At 44.5% G+C, this 13,584-nt stretch overlaps 1 protein-coding gene across 1 annotated transcript in view; it reads right to left on the bottom strand.

Moving 5' to 3' along the window:
• MSN (moesin) overlaps nucleotides 1-13,584 on the bottom strand; it is a 192,655-nt gene that overhangs the window by 17,969 nt on the left and 161,102 nt on the right. The gene's annotated exons all lie outside the window — the stretch shown is intronic.

Raw genomic sequence — 13,584 nt, 5'->3', positions numbered from 1 at the left:
ACTGCTGATGTTAAGAGGCCCTAAAATCCTCTTGTAAGAAGCAAACCTCGGGGGGGGGGGGGACACACCGTCTGTTATATTTTACACTATCCAATATGGTCTAGTTTTTTTTAGTTGTTCTTATACCAAGACTTTTACTTACTAATTACATTTCTAGCCCTACTTATTTCCTCCAAGGAGCTCAAGGTGGTGTATGTGGTTGTCTTTCTCCTCATTTTATCCTCACAAACAACCCTGTGAGGTAGCCCCGCTGCCCCATGTGGGGGCGGGGGCGGGTATCACACACTGGCTCAGAGCAACAAAATAAGCCTCTGTAACTGCACCTCCTCTCAACAGCCCACACAGATTACACAGCCTTTTTCCCAAGGCAAATGGATGACTCTGGGCCTACCTCACAGCCTTGTTGCGGGGAGTAAGTGGGGTGAGGGGGGAACCATCTATGCCACCTTGAACTTCTTGAAGGAAGAGGTGGGACAGAATCAAAATAGGGAATTCAGCCCTCTCATACATTTGAGGGATTGGCAGGCCTGATTTATAGGAGTGTGGGAGAGGAGCAGGCAGAACTCGTATGGACCTGTCAAACTAGTTCCTCAAAACCACCTTTCACATGGATAGTGATCGCTACAATGGTGTAGTGAATTCTGAAGTGTAACTGTTCTCAATGCAACCCCCACAGAATTTAAAGGGACCCCATGGGTCATCTAGTCCAACCCCCTTGCAGTGCAGGAATCACAACTAAAGAGAGATGCATTTTTTTACCAACGTATGCCTTATAGCTGCAGAACCAAGGCAGTTTTCTTTTCTCACACCCTTGATTAGCATCCCACCTGATGGAAGAGTTCTGGCGGACTCAAAAGCTTGCTGGTTTATTTTGGGTCACATTTTGGCTAAAGAGACACTGGAATCTTTCCCTCAGCTGTGCAGGCTCATATAACCGGCCACTTCCTTCTGCTTAAGATAATTTTGTGGGTTCCTCTCTGATAAAAAGCTTGATTATTTAAGCCACTGTGGTGCAGTCATTAAGACTGCTGGGCTATGACCTGTGGAGGATTAGGGTTCAAATTCCCACTTAGCCATGAAGTGACCCGTGGTCACAAGTCACTGCCTCTCAGCCTAACCTACCTCACAGGGTTGTTGTAGGGATAAAATGAGGACTAGGACCTGGGAGGAACCAGGGTTCAAATCCCCACTTGGTCATGAAGCTTCCTGGTTGTGAAGCTGCCTCTCTCAGTCTAGTCTACCTCACAAGGTTGCTGTGAAGATAAAATGGGAAGGAGGAGAAGTATGCATGCCACCTTTAGCTCTTTGGAGGAAAGGCGGGATATGAATATATTACAAATAAAGACTTGCAAGCAGCACTGCAGGATATGACAGTCATCTTCCCTGCTTTAAAATAAGGGGTAGCGTCAAAAGTGGCAGGCATCAAAAGCGGGCTCCCCCCTCCCTGGCAAGCTCTGAGAGCGAGGGGGTCGGAGCTGCAACACAACGGATAGAACGCTTCCTTTGATGGTACAAAGCTGCGAGACTGTGAGGCATTAGCGGTCAATTCTTCCAAAGCTAAAATCACTTAAGGACTGTACTGTGAGTACTTTTTACATTTGGATTAAAATTTGGAACAATTAGGAGATGCATAAGGGAATTTAAAAATGAAAGCCGGTCCTTACCCACTGACAGATTGGTATGAACACAATTTTCAGCTGCAAACCAGGTTCTTGCAGTTCACCCTGTCCTATGCTAGTAGTGTAGCTCATCAACATTTATTTGCTTATATAGTGCACGTCCATTTGAGTTACCTTAGTAAAAAAAATCCCAACAAATAAATGTAATAATATGTAATTAAGTAATAATAATATTCTTCCTTCCCAGATGTGGGCACCCAGACACCATCCTTCTCACAATATGAATTTGTCAGCAAATGGGTCTTCACAGGGGCAAACCATTATAAGGGAAAAGGGACGGCCCAAAGCAACACACAGTAGTAGCAGCAAAGATCTGGTAGCCGTTTTAACTCTCATAGGCTATGCTTGAGTTTATTTAGTTATTATTATCTATTGCATTTATATCCCACCTTTCCTCCAAGGAGCACAAGGGGGTGCACGCACACTTCTCCCCCTCCATTTTATCCTCACAAAAACCCTGTGAGGTGAGTTAATCTGAGAGCAAATGACTGGCCCAAGGTTACCCAGTGAGCTTCATGGTGAAGTGGGGATTCAAACCCTGGTCTCCCATGTCCTAGCCAAGCATTCTTAGCCATTACACTATACAGGCTCCCCTCTCTCTTCTGAGCTGCATCACCCACGCAGCGCCCTCACCACTCCCCTTGGTGTGGCAGTGCAAGGCAGGCTTTAAAAACATTTATTTGGGTGATGTGAAGTGGCGTCCGTTTGTTAGTTCTGCTTTGGAACACCCAGCTATGATTACACAGAAGCTTTGTAGTGCACCACTGCTGTGGTGAGGGCATGGCATTATATTTTATATAGTTTTAAAATTGCTTTTTAAGTGTTGCGAGTCGCTGTGGGAAGATTTTATTTTGAACAACAGCTAAGAAATAATTAAAATAAATTATGGCTGGGGAAAAGCTAAGGAGTGTCGTCTTGGCATGCCGGCCCATTTTTTCCAGGATCACCTGGCAAAGTGAAAATGGAAAATCTAGCATCACCTCTCATTAACTTCACTGGTTATTGCCCTGAGTAGCCCAGAATGTTCTACATACCACAATTTTCAAGAGGACCAGGGGTGACCTGCATTTCTTAAACTACCCTTATACTGCCAAGTATGACTTTCAGATCCTATTGGTAGGGCAGATTTCAAAAAGAGTATTTCCAGAAGAATGTTTCCACACCAAAAGGCATTTTACACAGACACAGTTTTAGTTATAGATTAATTGGTCTTGGAGCTGGTGATACAATCACTCAGACACACCCACACAGTTAATAAAGAACATAGGATATGCTCCCTTTCAGCCAAAAAACAAAAAACAAACAAAAAACCCACAACCAACCACAAGTTCTTGGCAGCACATGTTCAAGGAACATGGGGCCACCACTTTGCTAAAGCTAAGCAGGTTTTGGGTCTGGTCAGTGCCTGGATGGGAGACCATCTTCATGTGTGCCACTCTGGATTCCATGACAGATAAAAGAAAGCGGGGTAATAAAAATGAATGAATGAATGAATGAATGTGCATTTGTGTGAGCTATTTGCTACAGCATTGCTTTCACATACTCCCCATTTTAGCACAAGACACAACAATATAAAAAGCCCTCCCATCCCACCATATCAGTGTGTTCCCTTAATTTTTGCTAGGCCTGACTGAAAGGACCATAGGGACCACCTTGAGAAATCAGGAATTCTGTGATACCAAGTTGGGAGGGTCAAAGCTACCTTCTCACTTGAGAGGGATAGTTAATCCCCCCCTGCAAAAAAACAAAAACAACCCTCAAGAAAACAAACAGCAATCACTCTAAAGAAAACATTGCACCTAGCTGCCCAAGGTGAAAGCAAACCACTCTCCTAAAAAGAAAAGAAAATCCCTCAAAACCTAGCTTGGACTTTTCCCCTCCAGGTCATTTTACATCCCTGACCATTGCCTTCAGTAAAATTCAAATGCCATGTACCGTATTTTTTGCACCATAACACTCACTTTTTTCCTCCTAGAAAGTAAGGGGAAATGTCTGTGCGTGTTATGGAGTGAATGCCTACGGATGGCAAGGGGATCTGCTGCAGTCGTGAGAGGATCCATGGTTCCCCTTCCTTCCCTCCTCCGTGGCTTGCTTTGAAAAAGCAAAGCAGGAGAAGAGCCACTGAGTGGGGAGGAGAGAGGGACAGAGACCCTGCTTGCTTTAAAGGAGTGTAAGCGGCTTCTGTCCGGTTGGCTCCTTTAAAGCAAGCAGGGTCTCTGTCCCTCTCTCCTCCCCACTCAGCTGACTAAATAGCAGCAAAGTTTTTCAGCGAGCTGGGGAGGAGGGAGAGAAGCAGAGCCCGCTTGCTTTAAAGGAGCAAAGCGGGAGAGGAGAGGAGCCTTCTCCTCTTATACCCCTCTTCTGCATTATTAACAGCATCCTTCTCCACCCACCCCACGCATGTTCCTTGTCCCTTGAGTGCTTTTCATTCCCTCCCCACTTAAAACGTGGTTACAAAGCACGGATCCACATGGATCCTCAGGATTTTTGCACTGGGTCACCCCAAATTCACAATCAGATCACATAGCATGTCCATGGCTACAGCTTGCACCCAAAAATATCATGCACCCACTGTTGCCTGGGGCCGCAATGGTGCAAAAATGTGGTTACAAAGCATGGATTCACATGGATCCTCAGGATTTTTGCATTGGGCTACCCCAAACACACTGTCAGATCACATGTCTGTGGCCACAGCATGAACCACAAAAATCATACATCCACTGTTTCGTTTAGAATGTTTTTTTTTCTTGTTTTCCTCCTCTAAAAACTATGTGCGTGTTATGGTCAGGTGCGTGTTATAGAGCGAAAAATACGGCAATTGTTTCATTCATAGTGAAGAATGGAATTCCAAAGCAGAGACTGACTGGAACTTGGCCTATCTCTGAGGTGCTAATTAAGTAAGCCAAGTCTCAAAATAGACATTAGTCATACAATATCCAATAGTTGGGCTCCTGCCTCAGTTGGGGAATTTCCATTATCTTCAGGTTCACACACATGCAATAACAAAAACTGCTCCATTTTTATCTCACCCTTCCTCTAAAAGGGTAACATAGGGTTGCTTCGGTTTGCCCTCAAAGTCCTGTCAAGTGAAGTTGTAACAGTGGTAACCATCATGGTGCTTGAGAGATAGCATTTTCTTTTGCACTGCCCCTGGTATCAGACAATTTGATCTAAATTTACTAATCCGTCGATTGTTAGTAGTGAGTGGCATTCAGACGCTGTTATTCAGAATGGCGCTTTGCACCACCCACTAAGGAAAATAACAACACAATAAAATTCAAATCAAGTAACAATAAATTGCACATTCATTCACAATCCATTTGAAAGTATTGAGTTTATTTAATTCAACAAAACTGATTAGCTTAATCCTACCGCTCCTTTACCACCCACTTTGGGAACCGCTGATCTAAAGCCTACTACTTATAGCTGAACATGCCAAACCATGGCTTTTTAATCTCCAGTGTAGATTGGCCCTTAGAACCAACAGAACAGTTAAAATGATTGCAGCTGCCACAGGGTGAGGAACAGCACAATTTCTGCAATTTGAGCTTTACTGTACTTTATTGAACCAGTCACAGTACTAATGATAAGGCACATTTTCTCAAGAGCACAGGAAGGCAATCAGGAATCAAGTTGGTGTGGTGGCGGAAATGGAATTATTTCCATGACGTACTTACTAGGAATAATGCATAACTGGACTAGGGTATTACTCTTGGACCAAAGTAGAATTCAGAGCAGCAACCATCATAGGGCACCTGGTGCCACCTGCCAGCCCTCTCCTGTTGAACAAAGTTCCACTGGTGGCAACAGCAGCACTACCGGCAAAGACCAGGTTAGGTGGCAGGTGGGGGGTGGCGCTCTGCAAGTATGCTGCATCAGCTTAGGCTCAATGACAGCTGCAGTCCTTGTTTCAGATTTAACATGCTTGGCACTATGAGGCTGCTGCCCCAGGTAGAGGCTTGGTCCTCTTGCAGGCTTCCTTAGAAGATCATCTGGTGGGGCTGAAGAGGACTTCACCCTAAGCAAGTGTCCCAACTAAATCTGGATACAGTGGTGCCTCGCAAGACAAAATTAATTCGTTCTGCAAGTCTTCTCGTCTTGTGAGGTTTTTTGTCTTGCGAAGCACGGTCAGTCGCAACTGCACCTCTTCAAGAGGTTTTTTTTAAAAAAGGAAACAAACTCACAAGACGTTTTCGTCTTGCGAAGCAAGCCCATAGGGAAAATCGTCTTGCGAAGCAACTAAAAAAACGAAAAACTCTTTCATCTTGCGAGTTTTTCGTCTTCCGAAGCATTCGTCTTGCGAGGTACCACTGTATCTTTAGTCCAATATTATTTAGCTGTGATTCCTGCATTGTAAGGGATTGGGCTAGATGAGCTGTGGTGTCCCTTCCAACGCTTTAATTCTATGACCTTCCTCTCTCAATCCACACTTGGGACCTTTAATGAAACTCCTCACAAGTCTGCAGTGCATCATTCTGTGGTTCGTTCTACATTTCTGACTTGTGGGGGAGGTCATTCGAAACAGACACAGAAGGAAAAAAGGCTTCTTCTGGCATTCGGGATGAAAGAAAATGTCCATCACTGCGTCAGCATAATGGTTAGAGGGTGACTGTTATGTGAGGTGGGAGGAAAATGGCCTGATCCAAAGGGCTAAAATGACACGCTGTTCTCAAGGCAGTCTTTCCATCTAGATGGGGGCAGCCACATTCACACCTACAGGCCTCTGTTTCAGTTTCCCTGCTGAAAGGCTAACAGCGGTTCAGGAGGCTGTGTTGCTTCAGGAGAAGCCATAAGAGCCCCCACCCCAGCACAGTAGGGCAGTTTTATTACATATAGCCATACAAATTCAACATTTCTAGAAGCCAGAAGCAGCCTCACATTAGAGGAGGAAAGGAAGGTGACTGAGGCCATCTCCAGCGGGAAGATTGTGGGTGCCAATAAGAGAAGCAGAAGGAGAGAGATCAACAGAGCTGGCCCATGGAGAAGTAAGAAGAAGAAGAATTCTATTATTTGTATCCCGCCCATCTGACTGAGTTGCCCCAGCCCCTCTGGGCGGCTTCCAGCATATACAGAAATGTAATAAAACATTAAAAACTTCACTATACAAGGATGCCTTCAGATGTCTTCTAAAGGTTGTATCTCCTTGACATCTGATGGGAGAGCAGTCCACAGGGCAGCTGCGACTACTGAGGTGGCCCTCTGCCTGGTTCCCTGTAACCTCACTTCTCGCGATCAGGGAACCACCAGAAAACTATTGGAGCTAGACCTCAGTGTCTGGGCTGAATGACGGGGGTGGAAGCATTTCTTCGGGTATAGAGGGCTGGGGCCATTTAGGGCTTTAAATGTTGGCATTTTGCATGAGCACCATTGAAATCCCATCAATTATAATTAGGATCTTCATAGCACATGGAAATGACCCCCAAGCTAGTCGCCGGTGGAAGCAACGTATTTGGAATTACTACCTCAAACATCAGGAACTCTGGAAATTGCCTAGTATGAAGACGAACCATGAGAACCTAAGAGCCTGCTGGATCAGGCCAATGGCCCATTTATCTCACCATGCAGTAACAAAGCATATATTTTTAGAGCAGCAACATCCACGCTTTGGAACTCCCTGCCTGTTGACATCAGGCGTTTCTTCGCCATATTCTTTTTGGCTCCTGCCAAAAACATTTCTGTTCAGGCATGCCTATCCAGATACACAGAATGTTGACATGTACTTTTAACCTGGTTTTTAGCTTATCATAGATTATGTTCTGAAGGTTTGAATTTTATTTTATTTTTAGCTTTTTTTTAACTCTTGCTTTATTCTTTTGGTAAACCACACTGAGTTTTGAGGGTTTTTTTGGTCAAGTAGTATATAAATTTCATGAAATAAGTAAGAATGAACTCAGTGTACTCACTTACCTAACTACACTGCTTTGTTTTGTTTTTTAAAGTTATGTCACCATGAATTAACCTGAGCTTGGAAGGGGTGAGAAGGAGTTGTAACAGGCACAGTCTGGGACAGAACTTCTCTATAAAATTGCCTAGTCTTAGCAAAGATGAAGAAATAACTTGTAACGTGTGTTGTGTGTGTGTGTGTGTGTGCACGCGCGCTTGCCTATATCAACACACACAGGTACAGGCCTGTCCTTTATATCCACCCTAGGGCTACCATCTTGAATTTGAGGCAATCTGCAGCCATGCAAGGTTGCAAAACTCAAGAGGAAACATAAGCTGTTTCAAAGCAAGGAAAACCTTGTGTCATAATTTCAGTTTCCATCTGCTGCTGTTTCTCAGGAACGTATTCCCGCAGATGTTCAGAAAACTGCTCAGCTTGTGCTAGGAAAAACTTTTAGGAAATTACAAACACTTGCATTGTTAGTCTGCTCCTCTCATACCTCCAAAGGATAGGTAAAACCTTAAGGTGAAACCTACCACTATCTGAGGGGCAAACCTGGCTAATTAAAATCTAATCTCCACAATTTTACACTACAAACCAGATACAACCAACATTCATCCACTTCACTGAAGCTCCTGTAAGAGCCACAGAAGGAAATATTTCAGGATAAAATTATGGAAGGGGCTGGAAGCTGGAAAGGTCCAGGAGACGATGTCGTTCAGAGGAAGCATTTAGTCACCAGTTTCCTCTGAGTTCTGGAGACTGGCCAGAGGGAGTCTCCTAGCTGCCCATGTATTTGCAGCATGGAGAAGGGAAGCTCAGGCCACAGATGGGTTGGGTTCAAAAAATAAAAATAAAGGAGAAGAAAAACCTTGAGGTCCAAAGCAACTGACAGAGCACTTGGAAGTGCACACACAAATTTGGCTGAAGAGCTGCTCCTTCCTGCCAGGCAGACGAGGAGAGAACGGCCCACTGCAAGCTAAACAGCAGTGCAGTTTCACGGGACACGTCTCAAGCTCAGGACTTCCCCTCAAAGCTGCTGCCTCATTTCCTGCCAAGAGGGTGGGGCCGGGCCAGCTATGGCGGGGGCTCCTGCACAGCTCCCTCCTTACCAGGCCTCACTGCATTGCTCTGTGTGAGAGAGTTACGTTTCCAGATGGGACTGACAAGATTCAAATAAAAGGGAGCAGCAATCAAGCATGACTGGGCAGGAGAGGGACTGCCTACCTAGGTTTCCAAAACTGCCATAAGAAGCGGGATAAAGATAAGGCTGCTGAGACAGCAGTGCATAGTTAAACTATGGAACTCACTCCCACAGGAAGCAGGGACGACCACCAACCTAGATAGCTTTAACAGAGGATTAGACAAATTCATGGAGGAGAGGGCTCTCAATCGGAGCTCTGCCCACAATCGGAGGCCTACTTTTTCTCTATAAAGATAGCCATTTAAAACACATGATTCTGGTCCCTGCACTGGGAAAATATTGCAGCCCTTCAAGAATACAGAAGTTGGTCGTCCTGGAGTTATGTTTGAGGAGAGAAGACATATACAGTGGTACCTCAGTTTACGAACTTAATATATTCTGGAAGTCCGTTCTTAAACCGAGGCGTGCTTTCCCTAATAAGGCCTCCTGCCGCTGGTGCCCTTCCACTGTTCTGATTCCGTTCTTAGACCAAGGTAAAGTTCAATAACCAGAACACTACTTCTGGTTTTGCGGAGTTCGTAAACCAAATCATTCGTAAACAGGACTGTTCTTAAACCCGAGGTACCACTGTAACCAGCTGCAATTCGAAAGCCATGTGAAACACATTGCCTTAAATTCTCTCCATTAGAATAACGTGGCCTATTTTATTTTTAATGCAATTCTAGGGTTTCATTCACATACACACACAGTTCACATAGATGTATAAACTGAGTACAGTGGTACCTTGGGTTACAGATGCTTCAGGTTACAAACGCTTCAGGTTACAGACTCCGCTAACCCAGAAATAGTACCTCCAGTTAAGAACTTTGCTTCAAAATGAGAACAAAAATCGTGTGACGGCGGTGTGGCGGCAGCGGGATGTCCCATTAGCTAAAGTGGTACCTCAGGTTAAGAACAGTTTCGGGTTAAGAACGGACCACCGGAACGAATTAAGTTCGTAACCAGAGGTACCACTGTATATACAGTGGTACATTGGGTTAAGAACTTAAATTTGTTCCGGAGGTCCGTTCTTAACCTGAAACCGTTCTTAATCTGAGACGCGCTCTTGCTAATGGGGCCTCCCGCTGCCGCCACGCCGCTGGCATACAACTTTGGCTTGCATCCCACGGCAAAGTTCGCTACCAGGAGCACCTACGTCCAGGTTAGCGGAGCTTGTTACCCGAAGTGTTCGTATGGAGGACAGTACGTAACCTGAGGTTCCATTGTATTTTACGCCGCAAAATAAGTCGTTTGCTTTGAAACACTCTTGTTAACTTATCACTTCCCTAAGGCCTTATCAGTCTGGAACAGAAACAAACCCACCACATGCATCAGCATTTCAAAATCACAAGCCAACTACAACTACGGTACTAATTCGGCATTTTATAAACACTTACAGGAGAATCTGGGCCAATGAATTTTAAGCATAGTTACCGATTTGCAGAATGGCCATCAGCTGGCCCCAAAGGCAGTGGCTAGATTACTGGCAGCTAGAGTTGGTCTTTAAAGCAGGTGCATTGGCTGCCAGTCCAATTCTGGGTCCAAAGCCTTAACCAAATCAGGTCCCAAATATCTGAAACACTGCTGCCTTTCCTACAAACCCTCCAAGTGTTAAGGCAGAAGGGAACCCTGTTGGCAGTTCTAACAAACTTTTGGGATGGTAGCAGCCCAGGAAAGGGCCTTCTCTGTGGCAGCCCCTAAGTTGTGGAACTCCCTCCTCACAAAGATGCACCTGATACTTTCGCTATATAGCTTCTGGCAAATGCTTAAGACACACCTCTTTACTCTGGGATGTGGTTGTTTTCAAGGCCCACCCTACCTATTCCTGTGATTGCAATCTGTTTTAACTTTTTTTAAAAAAATTAATTGTTGTAAACCCTGCTAATGAAGGGTGGGCAATAAATTTAATGATGATCATCATCTTTCACCATCCCCATTATTTAGGGTACTAAGTGGCTGGCATGGTGGTGGCTTAAATAGCCTGATACAAAACGGGGGGGGGGGGCAGAGTCTGTTATATTGCCTAGCAGCCACCATGCCTTTGTTTTGGGAGTTTGTGGCTACTAGCCATGTAATCTTACTTCAGTCCTCCATTATGCTAACAGCCCAATGAAACTGTGTCATTTGTAAAGTTGCAGAACTGAAAACAGGGCTCCAACAATGCTCTGTCGGGGGAGGGGGGAGAGAGAGAGAGAGAGAGAGAGAGAGAGAGAGAGAGAGAGAGAGAGAGAGAGAAGAGTCTCTTAGCCAAGCTGTTTTTATTTTTCTTCTACCACAGGGCAGGCTGGGCAAGCCAGAACATTCAGTCAGGCAGCAAAAATAAAGTATGGAACAATCGGTTTTATTTCCCATTGTGGCCAGAGCTGAATGGGTTATTTCCTTTGCAAATCAACTTCCTCCCGTTGCAATTGTCCAGAGACAGTTGCCGAGTTCCAGGGCAATGATTTAAAAAAAAAAAAAAGGCAGATTAGATTTTTTATCAAGGCATTGGCGTAGCAGCAACTTCCTGGATTCATGAGTCTTCCTACAGAAAGGCAACTTCAGAAGCCAAAAATAAGACATCGCCAGCCCACCAACTCTAATGCCTCCAAGACTCCTGGGGCCTTTGCCCTGGAGAATCTATTCTGAACTCCCTTTTGCCCAAGACCTGCAGTAAAGGTAAAGGGACCCCTGACCATTAGGTCCAGTCGTGACCGACTCTGGGGTTGCGGCGCTCGCCAAAAGTCAGGTAAAAACCTTTCCTAGGTACTTCTAGTACTCCGAAGGCCTAGACCAGTGGTTCTCAAAATGAGCGGTACCTCTCCCTGATGGTGGTGGGGTATAATCTGGTACTAAGAGGAAGGTTGGAGCCAGGGGGTGCTGGAGGTGTAAATGATTATCAGACTTTGGAAAGTTAGTATCACTGGATCACACTCATCAATCTTGTTGAATTAATTGAACTAAATATTTTCACTTGGTTTTTGAACAAATGTACAATTAATTGTTATAATTTTGAATTTTATTGCATTACAAGATAGTTAAACTGGTGCTAGACCACTTTTTATGTACTTGACAGTAGCAGCCAGGATCTTAATCACAAGAAACTGGAAAAGTGAGAAAACACCTACAATAAATGAGTGACCGGTCCAAATGACAGAGTATTTGCAGTTGGCTATGATGACAGGGAGAGGTAGAGGGTATCCAATACAGAAAGTACGGAAAGAATGAAAAAAAAGAGTATTTGAAAAATTATTGTAACACCAACAATCTCCTGGCAGAACTCGAATGATTCTTGTAAAATAAAAAGTATAGATAACAACTCCTTTCTTTGATAAGAACAAAGAAAGTAAATGGTAATTTGAAACTGTGTGTAAAACAGTAATAGGAACAACAATGCAGTGAGTCTAATCGGAAGTCAAATTTATTTATCCCCCCCGCATTTTTTCTTTATTTTTTATTCTTTCTCTCTTTTCCTCTTTTCTCTTTTTTCCTTTTCACTCTTGCTTTTTCTTTCTTCTTTGTTACGTAAAATAGATAAGGTTTAAAAAATATATGGAATGTTGATCCAGTCGTTGTGATGTTTTGTAATGCTATATATTATTAAGGATGGTGGAATGTAGTGAATAGTGAATTGTGTTAGTTATTGTTTGAATGTTAAATAAAGGCTTTAAAAAAATTGGTTAGTGTGGTGCTGATAATGCCAAGGTTGCAAGTTCAACAGCTGCATATTCCTGCATTGTAGGGGGTTGGACTAGATGAGCCTCAGGATCCCTTCCAACTCTATGATTATTTATGGAGCCAAGGAGGCAGTGGCCCAAGATGGTTTGGGAACCACTGGCCTAGACAGTAGTGGCTACATGAGTAGGGTTGCCAGGTCAGGCGCATCCCAGACTCTGAGATTTCATGGCCGAAACCTGAGACATGGGGTGATCCCTGGTGATGTGAAAGGGTTGGGCCCTATTGATTTTTCCTCTGAGCTTCCTCCTGCGACTGAGCCTTGAAGATGGAGAACTGGGAGAGGAGAGGACAGAGTGGAGGAGGGCATGAACGCCCCCCCCGAAGGGTCTATGCAAAAATTTGAAGCCAGCTGCTCCTGAGCTGAAGCTTGCAAGATGCACACATAGTCTTCTTAATACAATAATATTAGTAATAATTTAAGGCACTCCTTAAATTAGGGAGAAGGGGGTAGCTCAGCCGGTAGAGCATGAGATTCTTAATCTCAGGGTCATGGTTTCAAGCCCACATTGGGCAATAGATTCCTGCGTTGCAGGGGGTTGGACTAGATGACCCTTGGGTTATCTTCAAACTACAGTTCTATGATTCTATGACCCTGCTCATGTGGAGATCCAAGCCCTTCCCCTGCCCCTGTAGGAGGGGCCAAGGCAAAACGAGAGACTTCAGGTCAGCCCTGGATGCCTAGTAACCCTATGCATGACACACCGCTAAAGGAATGCCCTGCTCAAATCATTGGTAATATGGACTTAAGCTTAACTTGGCCAAGCCAAGTTCAGTCCCGGCACCATCCACAATGTGGGGTTGACTTATACATGATAGTAATTAGGAGCAGCTGACAGTGTGCATGGAGCACTATGAACAGTCAGGCCACATTATACAATCTGTTATTATCATCAAGAGACATGTGTGCTTCACGTCCTCAACTCTGGTAACTGCTTGAAGTTTATCTCTGACATAGCGCTGGATGTTGCTGGAAAGCAGTGAGACTGACTTTGAGCATCCTTGGGCTCTGATAGCTCTAGGACAGTGGAGCTCTCTCGTCTTTTCCTTTTCCAGCTAAATCATGTGGCCTTGTGACACTAGAAATCGTGGACATCCAGTGAAGCTGAAGGTTGGATGATTCA

Source organism: Podarcis raffonei, chromosome Z, assembly GCF_027172205.1.
Source record: "Podarcis raffonei isolate rPodRaf1 chromosome Z, rPodRaf1.pri, whole genome shotgun sequence".
Lineage (NCBI taxonomy): Eukaryota > Metazoa > Chordata > Lepidosauria > Squamata > Lacertidae > Podarcis > Podarcis raffonei.
Note: the sequence above shows the minus strand (reverse complement) of the source record. Positions and strands in the feature narration are given on the sequence as shown.